The sequence below is a fragment of the Aquila chrysaetos genome, chromosome 3, assembly GCF_900496995.4.
Source record: "Aquila chrysaetos chrysaetos chromosome 3, bAquChr1.4, whole genome shotgun sequence".
NCBI lineage: Eukaryota > Metazoa > Chordata > Aves > Accipitriformes > Accipitridae > Aquila > Aquila chrysaetos.
The window spans coordinates 58,361,415-58,378,250 of record NC_044006.1 but is presented as its reverse complement, the minus strand read 5'-3'; positions in this window follow the sequence as shown (position 1 = coordinate 58,378,250).

Here is a 16,836-nt window from a genome sequence, read left to right as displayed (position 1 = left end):
TTTAAGGAAAAAAATTGTAATTGTAGAATGAGAGCTAAAATTTTGAAGTCTGTGTTTTCTCTCCCCCCCGCCAAATCTTTACAAAATATAAGTATCCAATGGAGGGAAAGAAGAAATCAGATTTATAAAACAGTAAACCTCCTGGACGTCAATATGTGATAATTTTTGACAGCTAGGCTACTGTGCCCTGTATCAGATCCAGCATTGGAAGGGTGACATCAAACTGTGACTTCCATGTGATGCAGTCAGCCTTCAGGAACACTGCAAAGAGAAGGAGAAAGACGTCCTCAAAAGCATCCCATGCTACTCAATAGGATTAATGGGATCTACTGAGGAAGCTCTTCAGCTCTCTCTCAGTGAGCCAGATGGTGGCTGCAGGTGAAATCTTTCCAAGAAATCAAATTAAATCTCCTGTGAATATTATTATGGGTCTAAGAACAGTGCTCTTTCTATTTAGGTTGCCTAATTTCTCCATTTAAAGAATATTTATGAACTGTTTTGGTTTGTGGAAGCCCTTAGAAATTTGGAAGGGAGAAAGTCCTGTGACTAAAAGAAGTGCATTGTCTTTGCCCTACAAAATTCCATTCAAATTTGATTGAGAGATTAAGCCTGACAGGAAGGAAATTATGATTTTTTTAGTTGCATAGTCAACAAAATAATGGCAGCGTGTCAAAAACAATAGGTAAAGATGAAAAATCTTGTCTAAGACTGATTCTGTGCAAGCACAAAGCAAAGCGGCACTGAGAAGAACAGATGGCCTCCCTGGAAGCAGGGAGGGAGAGCGAGGCCAAGCTCCTTGGACCCATCCAGCCTCCAGATAAGGTGTGTGTCCAGGCTTGTGTCAGGACTGAGTGGTAGTGGCTGTGCTGGGGCAGCGGTTGCTGCGCGGTAAGCTTTGGCAGATAGGCAATGTGCCCTAGAGCAAAACACTGGTTTGCAATTCGGGAGGTACTCACTTGAAATCCTAGCCCCAGCTCCAAAACAGGCTGTATCTACAGACATTTAGCTCATTTTACCCATTTGTGCTATCAAAACAGTAACGTTCTTGTCCTGGAATGGAGATTATACATTTGTGAAGCACAAAGAAATGTGAGTAGTGCAAGAAAGGCCTTGAGGAAACAAGTAACGCTGCATTAATTGCTGGCATTGGGTGGATCACTGGAAAGAAATATGTTCTACTAATTAAAAGATAAAGGATAAAAATATCAAATGCCTTCCTCATTATATGAGCATCATTCAGAGAGATGAGCGGAGGCAGCAAACAGTAATGATACACATATGTAGGCTGACAGTGCCTACAACCATAGGTTACGAATCCGTCCCTGTTTACCTTGGTTTCCCAAGAAAGTGAGACTTATGTGAGTGTGCTGTCAGTTTGTCCTTCCATCAATCTTTCCATCATTTCCCCGCAGTAACTTTTGAACTTGGCTACATTCAATCAAATTTGACAGCAAAGCAAGAAGTTAGGAAAATCAGTGTCTGGGCAAAAAATAGAGTCTTGATAACTGTCCTGGCTTTGGTGAGGACTGCAGTGGGAACTCAAGAGCTACTTTTTCAGTGTAGTTTGCCATCTAATCCATCAACACATGCACTGGCTGGCCAGTCAGCATGGATGTGTCTCAGACACCGCACATGCTGCCTCTTGGCTAGCAGGTATTTTACAGACATGAGAAAAAGATGAAAGTAACGTACATGGGGCTTTACAGAGTGTGAAGGAGAACTGGAAGAACTGCAGAGAGGTGACGGTTATTTTAGTAGGATCTACTGAGGCAGGACACATGTCTCTGGGAGACCAGCCATCACTAGATCTGGGACTGTTCACTGATTTCCACTCAGGAGGTGCATCTATATAAAGAATACAGATTTAGGAGAGGATTTTATTGACATTCAAAACTGCAAAGACAACATTATTCTTTTGCAAAGTATTTTGGCATTGGTATCTATTGACTGATTCATGCCTATTGACTGATTCCATGGGCTAAGCCTGCATTTGCTCTACTGCAGTGGAGAGGTGATTCAAGCTGCCCAAGCCTATCATGGTCAAAAGCTTGTTCTTGTATGAAAACATTTACAATTTGAAAATCTGATTCTATCTATAGATATGTAAAAATATTTCTTTATAAGTCTGATCTCATCCAGATTGAAGACAAAAGATATGCTTCTATTGACTTCAGGGACAGGTATGTATGTTGCTTTAGAGTAAAATATACTAAATATAATAAATATCTGACAGTAACTGAAAAAGATTTGTAAAGTCAGACTTGGACTAGAATGCCCATGGTTGCAGAAGAAATCACAGCTTTAGTAATCTTGGCAGTAAATCTCCAGGACAGGCCACAGCTATCGGGTGTGCAGGTAATACGCTTGGTTAAGACCACTGGTGAGAAAGGTGTTTTTTCCACCCTCTTTTTTTTTAAGAGAAGTGTTAATGGATAAACAGAAACTCATACAATAATTTTGATAGCATTCATTTATTGTGTGCCACTGATCTTACAAACACCCTTTAAAACCAGCCCACTATCTGATTTTTTAAAAATACAAGTTGAATTCTGCACTGGCACTTAGGAACAAGTCAAAACTCTTATGTTCACAGGTCAGCTTCTGCAAGAAATATTTTAGAAACCCATCTCAGGAACCACTGTCTATTGGGTATTCTGTAAATACTCAGTATTTGTAAGGTAGGTAATGGCTTAACGTTTTTTGTAACATAATTGGTTTAGATAACACATTTACGTTTGAATTATCACATTGTTTCCCTTGAAAGCAATTAGCCACTGCAGAAATGGAAAATGACTTATCTTTCGTATGTTCAGACCATAGGCAGGTTGTTTACCACAAGATGAATTGGTATCCAAAAAACCAGAGTTGATCCTCACCTAATTTAATTGCACCTTTCATAACAGCTCCAGAAATATCAGGGACGTTACAGAAGGTTTTGTCTTTGTGGTCATATCTTACCTCTTCCCATCTACCCAATACCAGCTGACTCATTTCTTGTGAGTCCTGGTTGCTTCTTATCTGCTCCTTGTGTTACAAGCATTTGTACAATGATACCCTATAACAAAGTTCATCTTCTTCCTTAAATAAGAATTTACTTGATCACTGTGACCTGGATAAAAAATGCATTCTAATGCATTTTGGCATTCAAAATGCCATTTTGAAAGAGGAGTGATCTGAACAGTATATTAAAACCAAACTCAGTGTTTGGCAGCGTGCCATTTACCCACGCTGCTAGGGACAGATACTAAAGGTGCTTTATAGACACTAGATAGATCCCCCAAAAGTATTCATCCCATAGATTCGGACCTCCAAGCCTCCTGCCTGCCTCATTACCCCCAGCTGGTTTATGACCCTCTAGAGCAGAAAACAGACCACACTGTCTCTTTTCTGAGCTTGAACTCATCAGCTGATGCAGTGCCTAATGATTTAAGTGCGGTGTACATGCCAATACCATGCAGAGATGTAAGAGCTGCCTTTGAACCAAACCTGCTGGGGTAGCAAAACTAACTATATTAAATCATCCCCCTCAGAGTGCTTTGCAGCTTTGCTTTTGCTGTCTGAATGAGCTCGTCCAGGTAAAACTGCTCTATGTTGTGATGAGCACACCTGTTACTTATCTCCCTCCACTACCCCAGTTCATTTTTTCATTCCCTGTTCAGTATAGAGTCTATGCAGTTTCTTCTCTGCAAACAATCTAAAAATCAAGCACCTATTCTAATAATGGTTTCTGTGTATCTCCGGCATCTTTAGATCTCATACCGTGATTGACAATGCCGGGCTTTTTGTTTAGCAGGCATTAAAATTTCAGTGTAACACTATGTAACATTTAAGAATTTTAATAATTTTCTTTCGTGTAGGACTCACAGTAATTTTCCAGGCTGCTGCCACCCTCCAAAGAAAAAGAAACTTCAACACTCAAAGTATTTATTTTCCTCCTCAGAAACTTAAATTATTCTTCCAGTTGTAGAATCTTCAAATCTAGATTAAGTTTTTTCCTCCGGCATTTAAATTGTGCAAACATTTTATTCAAGGGTAAATAGCTGTTAAACTACTTTTGGCTGATCTAGCAATTAAAAAATCTGTAGTAAACAAGACAGAATTACAAAATAAAGCTCAGATTCTTAGAAGAGTATTGAAACAATACCAGAAACAGCACCAACAGGAAGCCCATAAAAAATGGATGTACCTGGAAAACCTTGTTATAAAGCATAGTAAGTTTTGAATATTTCTTTCTTGATTCTTCAGTGAAGTGATTTCTTCTCATAGTAAACTGTTTGAGAAAAAAGATTTATACCGATCCACACAGTCCACTCATGTAATATTCATGGTGTCTGTCTGAAGTGTCCATGTCCCCTCACCTGGGCTTTATCACACTTTGCAGTGTTTGTGCCTACAAAGTTAGGCATAGATGATAAAACCTGATGTCCGATAAAAAAGCTGGTCAGGAATGACTGAAGTTGTTAATGACTCTAGACTTCATAACAATTAGAGAAAGGATTAAGGGATTAATATGTGCTAATCTTGTTATCTCTGAGGTCCTGAAGCTGTAAAATTTGATATTGAAGCTAAACTGGGACAATGTGCAAGGTTGAACTCACACTTTATAATAAACTCCAGATAATGTAGCATAACATTTAGTTTTGTCGCCTTCATTTTAACGATTAATTACAAATCCTTCAAAGAAATATACCATGCAGTGTATAACCTGAGGCACGGGTTCCTAGATCTCTATGCTGCACTGTGTATGTCCTCTGCTGTTATTGGCTGCCTTCCAGGATAGCCCTATCAGAATCTGAAAACATAAATCGTAGAAAAGAATTAGATTCCGTGGAAATATGAAAACTTAAAACTAAAGTCTATTTTAAATAAGTTCAGAATCAGAAAGATTTCTCTATACTTGATTCCAGCTTTTTCTATTATATTTATGCAGTTCATAAAGATGTTACCCTGTATTGCTGAATTCTTAGTATTCCAAAGTCATGAATCAGAGCATGAGATGAACAAATACACAGTAAATATAAAAAAATGCTTATTTTTACTTTCTATTTTTGATATCTGTAAAATACAAATATTCAACATTCATTACAAAACTAAAAATAAATAAAACTGAAATTATTGCAGTCTTACAATCTCTGGATTGCAGTATCTGGAGTTTTAATAAAGAAGACACTAACATGTTACTTCAAAAAATGTTTTCCTGTTAAGAATCAAAGCATTACCTTTAATTTCAGGTATTTTTTAGGTAGTTGCCAGCAGTGGACTACCTATAAGCAATTGTCTTGTGTTGCAGAGGTGTTGTCCTTTCTCATGAATTTGATCTCAGTTATCCTGTGAGTGAAAAACAATTGGCTGCAACCCGATCAAATGCCTAGTGAGCAAAGGTGGCATACGCAGTATTCCTGGTCCCTTTGCGAGGGCCCGCTGTTGGCTCCCTACAGGGGACTTTACTGAGATGAGGGCAGGGACAGGAGGCGATTAAGGAGCCCTGTGAAGAATACAGTCCCCTGGTTGCAGTGGTGGCCAATGCTGGCTTTCCCACGTGTCCTAGTTTTGGGTAGGACGTGTGGGAGGAATATGGAAGCAGGGCTGCTGATTTGGAATTGGATCACCGCTTTCTGCTCTATTGTGCTTCTCTGTACAGACACCTGCTTTAAATTCTAAAGGGACATTTTTAAAATGTACCACACAGTGATTTGCTTGCTTCAGGGAGACTTCACCACTTACAGCTATTTTGCACAGTCAGAGCGATTTAGAGTGAACACTGATGAAAAAAAGAAATCTCTTAGGTATGCCTTTTTTTTCTCACTAGATGCATTATTTATCGTGGCAGAAACTATTCAATTTTGGAATAAATCTTTAAAATTCTTAATCTAATTTTCTATTGATTTGGTTTAAAACTAGTTTCTTTTATGAGTATATTTCATGGAAATGTCTTCTTGTTCCTTTCTGGACTTTTATATCATCACGAGCTGCCGCTTCTGCTGGTCATGGTAATGTTACCAACATTTGCAAGTGAAATACAGATCCTGTATCTCAGCATGTAGCAAAAAGATGCATACGCTTCTTCAAATGTGATTTTTAAGTACACTTATTTGTAAATGTTAAAGTCCAAAACAAATTTCACTGGGATGCTAAACGGTGATGGACTTCATCAGATCTTTCAGGCTGATGCTGTGGGAGCAGAGGGAACTCTCCCCACAAAACTGTGAAGCAACTCTGTGGAGAGACTATTGCAGCAATTTCTGAAGGCTACCATGCTTCTGGAGGGTTTCCATGGCTTGAATTCCCCAGCCCTGAACCTCCCATGGCCTCTGCCTGCTGCTGGGAAAGAGACCTGCACAGCTGGGTGATGACCTGCAGATCCCCAAGATTCAGAGGAGTAGAGTTTCCATCTGAAGCCTAAAAAGGCAGGTAAAACATCTTTACAAAATCTTCTGCATTTGCCTTACAACAAAAAATTGGAGTCTTGGATTCCTGTTGGGAACTCCAATAAAAAAAAAAAAATTAGTTTCACTTAGAGCCTGCTATTAGAATTAGGTAATGGGCTCTGCTGGATCAATGGCTTACTGGTCTTTCAGCAGATCAGACCTGAAGCAACAAAGAAATGATTTTAAAGGCATTCTAATGAATTAATTAGCATTTTCTTCAGGTTCTATTAAAAACTTCTAGATGGAGGTCTCTCAGACATGGGCCAGTGAATCATTACAACAAGGAGAAGCTCATGCTTTAAAGAATGTATTCCTGTTATGTAGTTTGCAGGATCCAGCAGCTTTTCACTGCTGGAATGCAGGTTAGTGCTTCAGCCACCCTGAAAGATCTGAGAAGAGGCATCAGTGACAAATCCTTGTGGTTGGTTAGTGAGCTACATAATGAGCTACTTGTCTTGGCTCGCCAGGTTCTTCATAGACTACTCCTACACTACCTTTTCTACCAGACTGCATATGCACCTCTGATCAATCTACTGCCTTTGTGGGCCACTTGTTAAATTTTTGAATGAAGTTCCTTTGTTCTTTCTCTCTTGCTGGAATGAAGCTCACATAGATATTCACAAGGTCAACTTTTCTTTTCAAAACTTTCCTTTCCAGCAACGTCTAAGAACTTGTTAGTCTGTGTGGGTGTGTGCGCGTGTGTGCGTGCGTGTGTGTGAATTATCACAGTTACCGATATCATCTTATTCTGTTTTTTTATTTCTCTTATGTCTTTACTTCTTGTTCTTTGCCTTAAACTGCCAAGTATCTATGCAATCGGATGTCTTCTGATTTTACATTTGTCTGGAAACTCATGAAACAGAATCTGGATCACTGAATAGCATGAATATGTACTGCAGTAACAAATGTAGGCATTTGGGGAGGTAGTGCCCTTGTGATGTGCTGCATTTTGTGGTTCTGCATTTTCTGAACTTTGCTGGTCTGCGGATCAGCTCAGCAGGTGTACCCGCCATGGCCCTGCCATCTCTGGAGGAGAACTGGCCTCTCTTCAAGGTCCCCCTTTGAAGCAGGTGATCCAGCCTGCCCAAGCAGCTGGGTACAGCCATGAGCCCTGTGAATGTCTGTGACCAGCAATGGGCAAACCTTGCTGGCTACTGAGCTCAAGAGCAGACTTTTCCTGTGCTGTTCATATTCATGATTGCTCTGCACAATTTCTAAGACCAGAGTAAGATATACTTCTAGCTTTCAGCCCAGGAATAAGAATTTTTTTTTTCCAACAAAGCCTTCTTTAAAAGCCACTTTATAACTTGCTGTGGTAGTGTTTATGTCCAGCACAGTATCTTACCAAGCCTTGATGAATACCCCTGCCTCTCCACATGTTTGCTACTGAGAATGCTTTACCCAACCCTTGAGTGTACATATTCATGATTTGTTAGGACTGGGCAGGATTTAGGCACTGTACCACCAGCTGGGTGTCTGTAGTTACACAGTTTTTGGAGGAGTGTCTGACATAGGAGCTCTCCCAGAATTAGCAGTGAGATTCTGAAAGCCCGCAGCTGCTACCAAAAGTGAAGCGTCTGCATTAGTTTCAGTCCAGTTACCCTGAAACTAGCACTAACCCTCTCAGTTCCACTCCTTGCTGAGCCCTCACTAGCATCCCGGTGAAACGATGTGCCCTTTTGTCCAGGGGCAAATGCAGCCCTGAATGAGTGATCTGGGCCCCCGTGTTGAGGCACTGGTCCGTGTTGGCTCACATGAAAGAGGTGCTAGCAGTCAGGAGAGGAAAGAAAACACAAACAGGCACATTCACCTGGCTGCAACACAACAGTGTAGCTTCCCTTTGGCTGTGTGAGAGCCAGGGAGAAGCTGCAGCACTGTTCAGCACTATGGGAGCCACCAATGTTGCAGTGCAGTAGGTGAAATGGAGCCAAAGCCAGGGGCTAAGGTCTTTCCAGCCTCCCCCTGGAAATCTGTGCTTATATTTTGGATTCAGAAAATGTACAATAGCACAATTTATTAACATGCGGATTCAGCACAGGCCCTATTATGTAAGCATGTGCTGTTTTCCCTCTAACCTAAATTTCACTTACAGAGAAAATACAGAGGACTTGCAGATCCACATGAAAGTAACATCCAAGTGTCTTCAGCCATCTAAGCCCCACCAGGTTTTCGTCAGCCCTCTTAATGTATGAAGACCCTTGATTTCATCTTCCTTTCCATTCTTTGGCTATTATTTTTCTGTCCTCGTTGCTGAGACGGAGCTACTCAGGAGAGATCTTATTCTGTTACAACTTCCTAGTCCTCTTCCACCTTTCTTAAAGCTTTGCCTCAGGATTATTGAGATCTAATGAATTTTTCAAATTTACCATCAACTTGACATGCAGACTCAAAAATGTGATTCTTGTTGCTCAGCCACCCCTTGCAGTGAGCTTCAATTCACTGTATAAGAGAGATAGTCCTATTCACAGTTATGACTCGATAATTCTGCAGCACGGCTTCTGTGCAGTATGTGACAGTTCCTCTTAGCAAATTGCTGATTCAGTCTACATGGAAACATTTCAGTGATACAGAGCTTTTATAAAATCAATCAGAGTTTGCAGACTTACACAGATAGATTTCCTGGCGTCAAAAAAATACTAAGAAAAGGATAATAATTTTTCTTATAGATTTATTCAGAAGATAATGATTTTTAACAATTATTAAAAGACAGTTTCTATGAGGTGGCCATTTAAATCTCATTATTTTTTCAAAGACTTCCAATAAGTATGAAAGACCATGGCAGTCGAAACTGATATATCACATTATGAGTCTGTCTTTGGGCAGTCAATTCAGCATTCTGTTTGGAGCATGTACCATGGCAATTTTGCATCCCTGGAGAAATGTGTTTGCTAGATTGCAAACAACAGGCTGATCAATTCAAATTCTTGGAATAACAAGTTGGTTCTACACTCACTACAATTATTATTTTTTTCTGTGAGAAAGATCTTTTCCAAATTCGTATTGTTATTTTCTTAGAACTAACCTAGTTCAATAAAAGGACAGGGTCGGCATTTTTTTTGGCCATAATTTGCTTGTGCTGGTCTGTAGTGTTTACTGCATTTTAGACACAGGCATTTCCATATTAGATAAATTGCTCCAATCTCTGCACTGACTGATGAAGCTAATGCCACTTCCAGGCAGACAAAAGAAAAGAAAAAAAATTTTCCTCCCTCATTTTCACCTGAATTTCACCAATGTTTTAATTTATTAAGGAAAAGAGCTTTAAATATCACAGTAAAATCAAACAGTAAGTAAAATATAATGGCCACAGATTTTGTACTAAGCAAATATTTAGCGTACTTAAATATATGTGTCCTTCTCAGGTTATTCAGGACATCTTACGTAGAGAGCACTCATCATTTTGGGGAGAGGTAAATAAATTCATTCAACCTCCATTATGGACCTTCCATGCAGAATAACACTATTACTATTATTTCTACTTATATAGGGAGGACACTCAATGAATGTTCTATCAGCATTTCCTTTGGGTAAATGCTTTCTGTTTTCTGTCAAAGAGCAATCCAAAATATTAACCATCCTTGAGATGATAACTAATAATGTTCCAATCTGTCACTAAAGCAGCAATGCTGGGCAGTAGTAAACCCACAATTTTCAAAGTTGGATGGTGCATAGAAAAAAATCCTGTGAAATCCTAAATCATAAGCTCATTCATTATCTCCAGTGAACCCTGGAAGCTGCTGAAGTACTGTAAACATGAACCATTATAGTTTAAAATGGAAAAAACAACATTTAAAGTATTTTTTTCCTGTGAATAAAATGTTTTCATCTTTTCCAGGATGACATGCACTTAAAAAGTCTCTTTACACTTAATAAAGCTTCCAGAAATGTAAATATACATTTAAAATCACCTAAGTAATTTTGCTACTGCCTCCTTACAACTAAAAAAAATAAAACAAAATATAGGACTGAAAAAAAAGCCAGCAGCCAGTTAGTCCTTTCTTCAAACAACTGGTATCTTCACTGCTTCAGTGACTTGGAAAATTGTGAAGCTATCTAGCTGAACCTCTGTACGACTTGTTTACAGACCAGTTGCATTTTAGGCTCTTCTAGTATTTAGATTGAATTTCACTTGCCTTTACATGAGTGGAGCCAAACACTGATGTCTTCTTAAATAATTAGATGAAGTCTTTTGAAGACAATATTGTAAATTACTTTCCCATTCATTAGATGAGAGATACTCACAATCTTCATTCCACCTTAGACCTTTTTTTGCCTGAGAATTTCCTTTTTCCAATGTCAGAATTGCTCATTGTTAAAGGTCACTGTAAATTTTGCAGCGCAGGATCCTGCTTCTGCCTAGTTTTTCTTTCCTGTGCCATCAGACTCTTGTCCTGCTGATGGGGCTCTTTGCTCTCGTCTGGTGTGGTCTAGGTCCTCTGCTGGCTCACTCATAGCAGAAAACCACATGAAATCCAAATGAAAATCCCTCCCACATAAAGCTGTGTGGATGTTCAGACACAGTTAACATGGAGAAACCACCTAATCGAATAATTGGGCTGAAAGGTACTTCAAAAGGTTGACCAGCCCCAAGTTCTTGAGTCAAGCCAGGATCAGTATTATCTGTATCATTCTTGATACAAATTTAAAACCACAGAACACTTTAGGTTGGAAGGGACCTCAGGGGATCACCTCATTCAGCCTCTCACCTGACGTGGGCTAACGTCTGCACTGGCTAACCTACTTTTAATGCCCAGCAAAGACAGAAACTCTCTCCCCCCCCCCCCCCCCCGCCCCTTCCCAGACAGTTTATTCCACAGCTTTACTGTCCCCAGTAAAATTTTTTCTTAACATCTAACCTGGATTTAATTAATTAATAATAAAATAAAAAGTTTATGACCTTTTCTGTCTTGGTCCAAGAAAAACCTTTTGACAGGAGAGGGAAAAAATCTGTTTTCCATGCTATAAGGACAGCCAGCTCCACACAACGTAGCCCAAAGCTTGCCAGGCTTAGAACTTTCTTAATCTGCTGTAGTTGTGAGGGCTGGATACCAGCTGAGTTCTTGTTATCATTAGTTCTCATTATTTTGTAACAAATATGTTTTAATTTCACACATACTTTTGTGCTGGACCTTTCCATTATTCTTTATTAACAATATCACTGTATATTTTAGCTCTGTAAGTTACATTTGATTATTATTATTATTTTGGGGATTAAGTTACCTAAAAGGAATGTGTGGTTTGTGTTTCAGGCAGTTTGGTAGGTTAGCAGAAGGTCTTGACTTACATTTGGAACAGTTTGCAGGTTAGTTGATAATGGCAAAAAAGAATAAAGAGAAATTTCACATGACAGTTATTACGTGTAATTATGAGGATATACTTGACAAATTTTGGTATAATTTGAAAACCTGACAGCTTGTGGGTTTTCTGATCTATCATTAGTTAAGTGGATTATTTTACAACTGTAACTCACATGCAGCTGAGTTCTTTCCTTAATGATTTTTCATATTTTCGTCCTTTCCAGGATCATGAAGAACTTTTCAGAGTATTGTAAGTGTTAGAAAAATTGTACCTAGTAAGAGCAGTATATTTGAATTGAAAACAAATTAAATGCAACAAACTTTTGAGTACAGATTTCTGCTTCTTTTTTTCTTGCCATTATGCTTGCAGTTGAATTGTGATTTTATTTTTTCTTCTAAAAATAAGGTTGTGATTTCTTACTGAGTGGGACTGCAGAATATTAAGTAATATGCTGGATCCATCATAGCAGTCACCCTCCCACTGCTGAGGCACTCGGAAGTTACGAGGGGGAGCACGAAGGCATGAGTTAAAAATACCTTATGGACTAAGTGACTGATTTGGTGCTAAGACGATCTTGATGTTGGAGATGGCCATACTATCTATACTACTTTAGATACACACAAGCACAATTTCAGTTTTGCTTATGAGGAAAGTTTTCTGATAGGATATAACATTTGATCTGCAGTGCAATCCTGCCTTATTTAACTGGATTTATGGAGAGTAGATGTACTGTAGTTAGACAGAGCAGTTATCTGGAATGATATTTACACATTGACCTCAATATTTACCCCAGTTGGAATACAGGCTGAACAAAGGAAATCAACCAATGCCAGTCCAGAAAAGTCTACAAAAGATGCCAATCTTTTCTGTCGCTTAACATCTGATGAGCTGGGTATAGTAGGTGTCATGGCCCTAAGTATGTGGACCGAGGCACCATTTCTAAACGATAATTGGTGGGGCATGTATTTACTATGCCAAAGAAGTGTAAATGCCATGTTGACATTTTCCTCTTTAAGTAAGTTGATAACATCAAAGTGGGGAAGTTTACTACTATCTGTGTTTTGTTTGAAAATTTTCCCATAATACAATTTCCAGGGTGTTCCAGTATTTAATAAGCTTTCTGCGAGCATGAAGAATTTGTTTTTACTAAGAATCTCTTTGAAAGCTGCCTTGGAGTGGTTAACACCTATTTATCAGGATTTTATGGATAAACAGTTCTAAAGTTTAATTCAGTATAATACTATCTGAAATGGCCCCCAGAAATCCGGCCTCTCTTTCATCAAAGAGTTAACTATGATGAAGAGAAAGATAATAGCTATGCATAAAATTGTCTCAGTAGCTTCCTGTCCACTTGCACCAACTGGTGCTGTGAAAGGAGCTTACGACATTTAAAACTGATGTGTGGTGCCAGCACGTAACCAACTACACTGTTTTCTGTTTATGCTGAAACTCCTCCTTAGTGCAAATTAAATAGTCTATTGTATTTAAACTCTAATCTAGCACACACGGATGTTAGTGGGAGTCTTTCAGTTGGTTTCAACATGTGTTGGATCAAGCCCAAGCAGACTAGCAAACTATGTCAACATTTCTTTGGTCTGAAGACTTTCCTCTGGAGGGAGTCTTCGGCTGGTGTCCCCAGATACATTCAACCTCTACATCTACATTCCTGGGCACAACAGCTATCCTACAAGCCCTTGCTCAACAGAAGGCAAGGCCCTTATAACTCTCGCCTCACTTGTTTGCCTCTGATTTGTGATTCTCCATAAAGAATGACTGAGAGAGTCCTATCTGATATTTGTCACTATTTATTGCTATCTCTCAGCAGAGGGACTGAAGGCAGAAAATCAGGTTCAGCCTGGCTTAGGTGGCTGCAAGGCTCTCATCCTTCTCTAGCTCCATTTTTAAGTTAAGAGCGCACATGGGCCTGTGATAGAGATGGGGGGGTAGTTAAGCCAGATGGGAACATGTGTTTAAATCAGGTTGTGGTAGGAGGACGGAGAGCTAAAAGGATTCCCTCCTGCTTGCCCCAGATGATGCCATCCTGGAAAACCTGGTGGCTCTGAACCGTGTTTCTCTGAACCATGTAGCACACAGGAGCTTCTAAAGAAAAAAATGAGATCAGGTACACCAGTGCACGTGGTCAGGGGCAGCAGGGCATGCCACCATGCTGTCATCCTGGACTGACGCTGCTGGTTGTGAGACAGATGTGAGTTGGTGGCCACTGGTGGGTTTGTACCTAATTAATATTGTCAGAGCAAGGCCCTGGCATGGGGGAGCTGGAAAACTGGGGGAGATCAGGTGCTGTAGCCACACTAGTTAATCTGGGAAGCTCTCTTAGAAAGATTGGAGTGGTTATTTCAGGGCTGCGATGCCAATCCTTCATAAGAGTTCTCTGCTCCGTGGCAGGGGACGAGGATGCTGCTGGCTGACGTGCTGCCTCATACAATTGCTGCTGCTGGTATGGGTAGCGCCGGCTGCCTGATGAGTCACACCGGCAGGGACTCTGAAAACCAAATCCTCTGGAGTTTTCCCCTCCTTCCCTTGATGCACCAAGTAGGTCACTCTCATGATAATGTGAAACGTACTCTGCTGCCAAGCCAACACGGACAGTCAGACTATTTGGGATGCAGCGTACAGCAGGGAATGGGCGGACACAGTAAAATCATTAGGGCTTTTATAATGCGAATGAAATAAATGAAGCATTCTGTATAATGTAACTTCATAATAATTCCCTCTCTGGCATGTTCCAAAACTGTACCCTTCACACCACAACACAATCGCTGCTTGCCCCGATGTAACTTTAGAACCATTTAACAATGCTGTTTTCCTTTATTTATGGTTCAGGAGTCAAAGGAAAATTAACTGGTATCTCCGCAGCGTACCAATATTTGTGCTCTGCTTAATGCTCCACATAATAATTGCCTTTTCTAAAACAACATTTAAGATAATTCATAGAAAGCTGTCAGGCAAAAATGAGAACTTCACACTGAAAATCCTCAATTACATGTTAGAAAATTTATGTGAAACGTTGCCCTCCATTTACTTGAGACTGAACTTAATGTGCTAGCTGTAATTCTAAAGTTAGAAGGAAAAGAAGTTAAGTAGTCCCTTTTTGAAGTTCCTCTTTGTTGTGTGTATGCCTTTGTACCAGAGCTAAAAAAAACCTCCTCCAAAATGCAATGTTACCGAGAATCTTACTCAGGGTCTAGAGTATTCAGATGAATTTCTGGCTGAACAATTACTATGGTTTTGTTTCTTCTCTTCTAATTTTTTATTAATGAGCAAGTGCAGAGATCTGATGAAAAGAAAGGCACTTGTATCTTTTTCATGACAGTGGCATTGGGCCTGCTATTCCCTATGTTGTCTAACGCAGAGAGCAAAGAAATAAAAATAATAGGTTCAGACTAAAAAGATGACATAGATTTTATAAAGTGCCTGTATGTACAACACAATTTCTATGCATAGCTGTCGTGGTTTAACCCCAGCCAGCAACTAAGCACCACGCAGCCGCTCACTCTCTCCCCCTGCACCCAGTGGGATGGGGGAGAAAATCGGGAAAAAAGAAGCAAAACCCACGGGTTGAGATAAGAACAGTTTAATAGAACAGAAAAGAAGAAACTAATAATGATAATGATAACACTAATAAAATGACAACAGCAATAATGAAAGGATTGGAATGTACAAATGATGTGCAGTGCAATTGCTCACCACCCGCCGACCAGCACCCCGCTAGTCCCCCAGCGGCGATTCCCCGCCCCCACTCCCCCGTTCCTATACTGGATGGGACGTCCCATGGTATGGAATACCCTGTTGGCCAGTTTGGGTCAGGTGCCCTGGCTGTGTCCTGTGCCAATTTCTTGTGCCCCTCCAGCTTTCTCACTGGCTGGGCTTGAGAAGCTGAAAAATCCTTGACATTAGTCTAAACACTACTTAGCAACAGCTGAAAACATCAGTGTTATCAACATTCTTCACATACTGAACTCAAAACATAGCACCGTACCAGCTACTAGGAAGACAGTTAACTCTATCCCAGCTGAAACTAGGACAATAGCATAACCTTATCAGTTAAAATCAAGTCAAGATGTTTAAAAAACTTCTAATGGATTGTTAATTTTCTAATGCAGTTATAGTTAATTTAAAATAAACAAATAGAAGATTAAATTGTGTATTTCCCCATCACAGGCTCATATAACCCCATATCATGGTTCTGTACTTAGGAAGATAGTTCAAATTAGACTTTGTTCTGGGCCCAGTAAAGAAGCCTGTGAAAATATACACCAAAAGATGTCATAGAGAAGACACTCTGCTTCCAAGTTGTTATCCCTGACTTTTCAATGAAAGCAGCAGTGCACCAAGCCATAAAAGGTGCCCTTCAGGTCACCAGAGATCCATACGGTGGTGAGGGTGAGGGCTGGGTCTCTGCCTTGGCCTTTTGTTTCCAACCTTTCAATCCTTTGAAGCTCTGTTGTTAAAAATTCAGATATAAGGCAGAACTCACAGCCACATCCTTAAAAGTGTCTGAGCTGAGCTTAAAGTGAGACGGGCTTTGCTATAAACTTACTGTTTGTTTTGCTTTTAGCAGTATATCTCCAGGTATGTTGAGGAAGGTGAATTTTCCTGTCTCTTATTCTATTAGCATGTTCTGCAAGCTTGGGACCAGAAACGGTGCTGCAGAAGCCAATGTTGTTGTTGTTTTTGCTGGGAGAAGACTATCCCTAGTCATTGTCTTGCTGACCTTCAAGCCTGTAACACATCTAAACTGTGGTTTTTTTCATTTGTTTATTTATAGATTATAATTTTAAAAGTTTGTAAGACTTTATTTATAGCCTTGGAGCTCATAGTCTCTACGTTCAAAACAGAAAATTTCAAAAGTAACATAAATTGGAAAAATGCTAACGTGGAACTATGAAGAGATTTTAGTTTGTACTTTCTGGAACGGGATTTTGCTAGTATTTCCAGGAATTCCCCAGCATCCATCCTTCTTTTCAGCAACGCAGCCATGCTGCACTGCGCCTCCTCCTCCTCCTCTCTCGCTCCCTGAAGCCCCACAGTAGCTGCAGCTGTTTGGCAGGCTGCAGACTGGGCCATCCAGCTGTGCCTGGCATGTGGG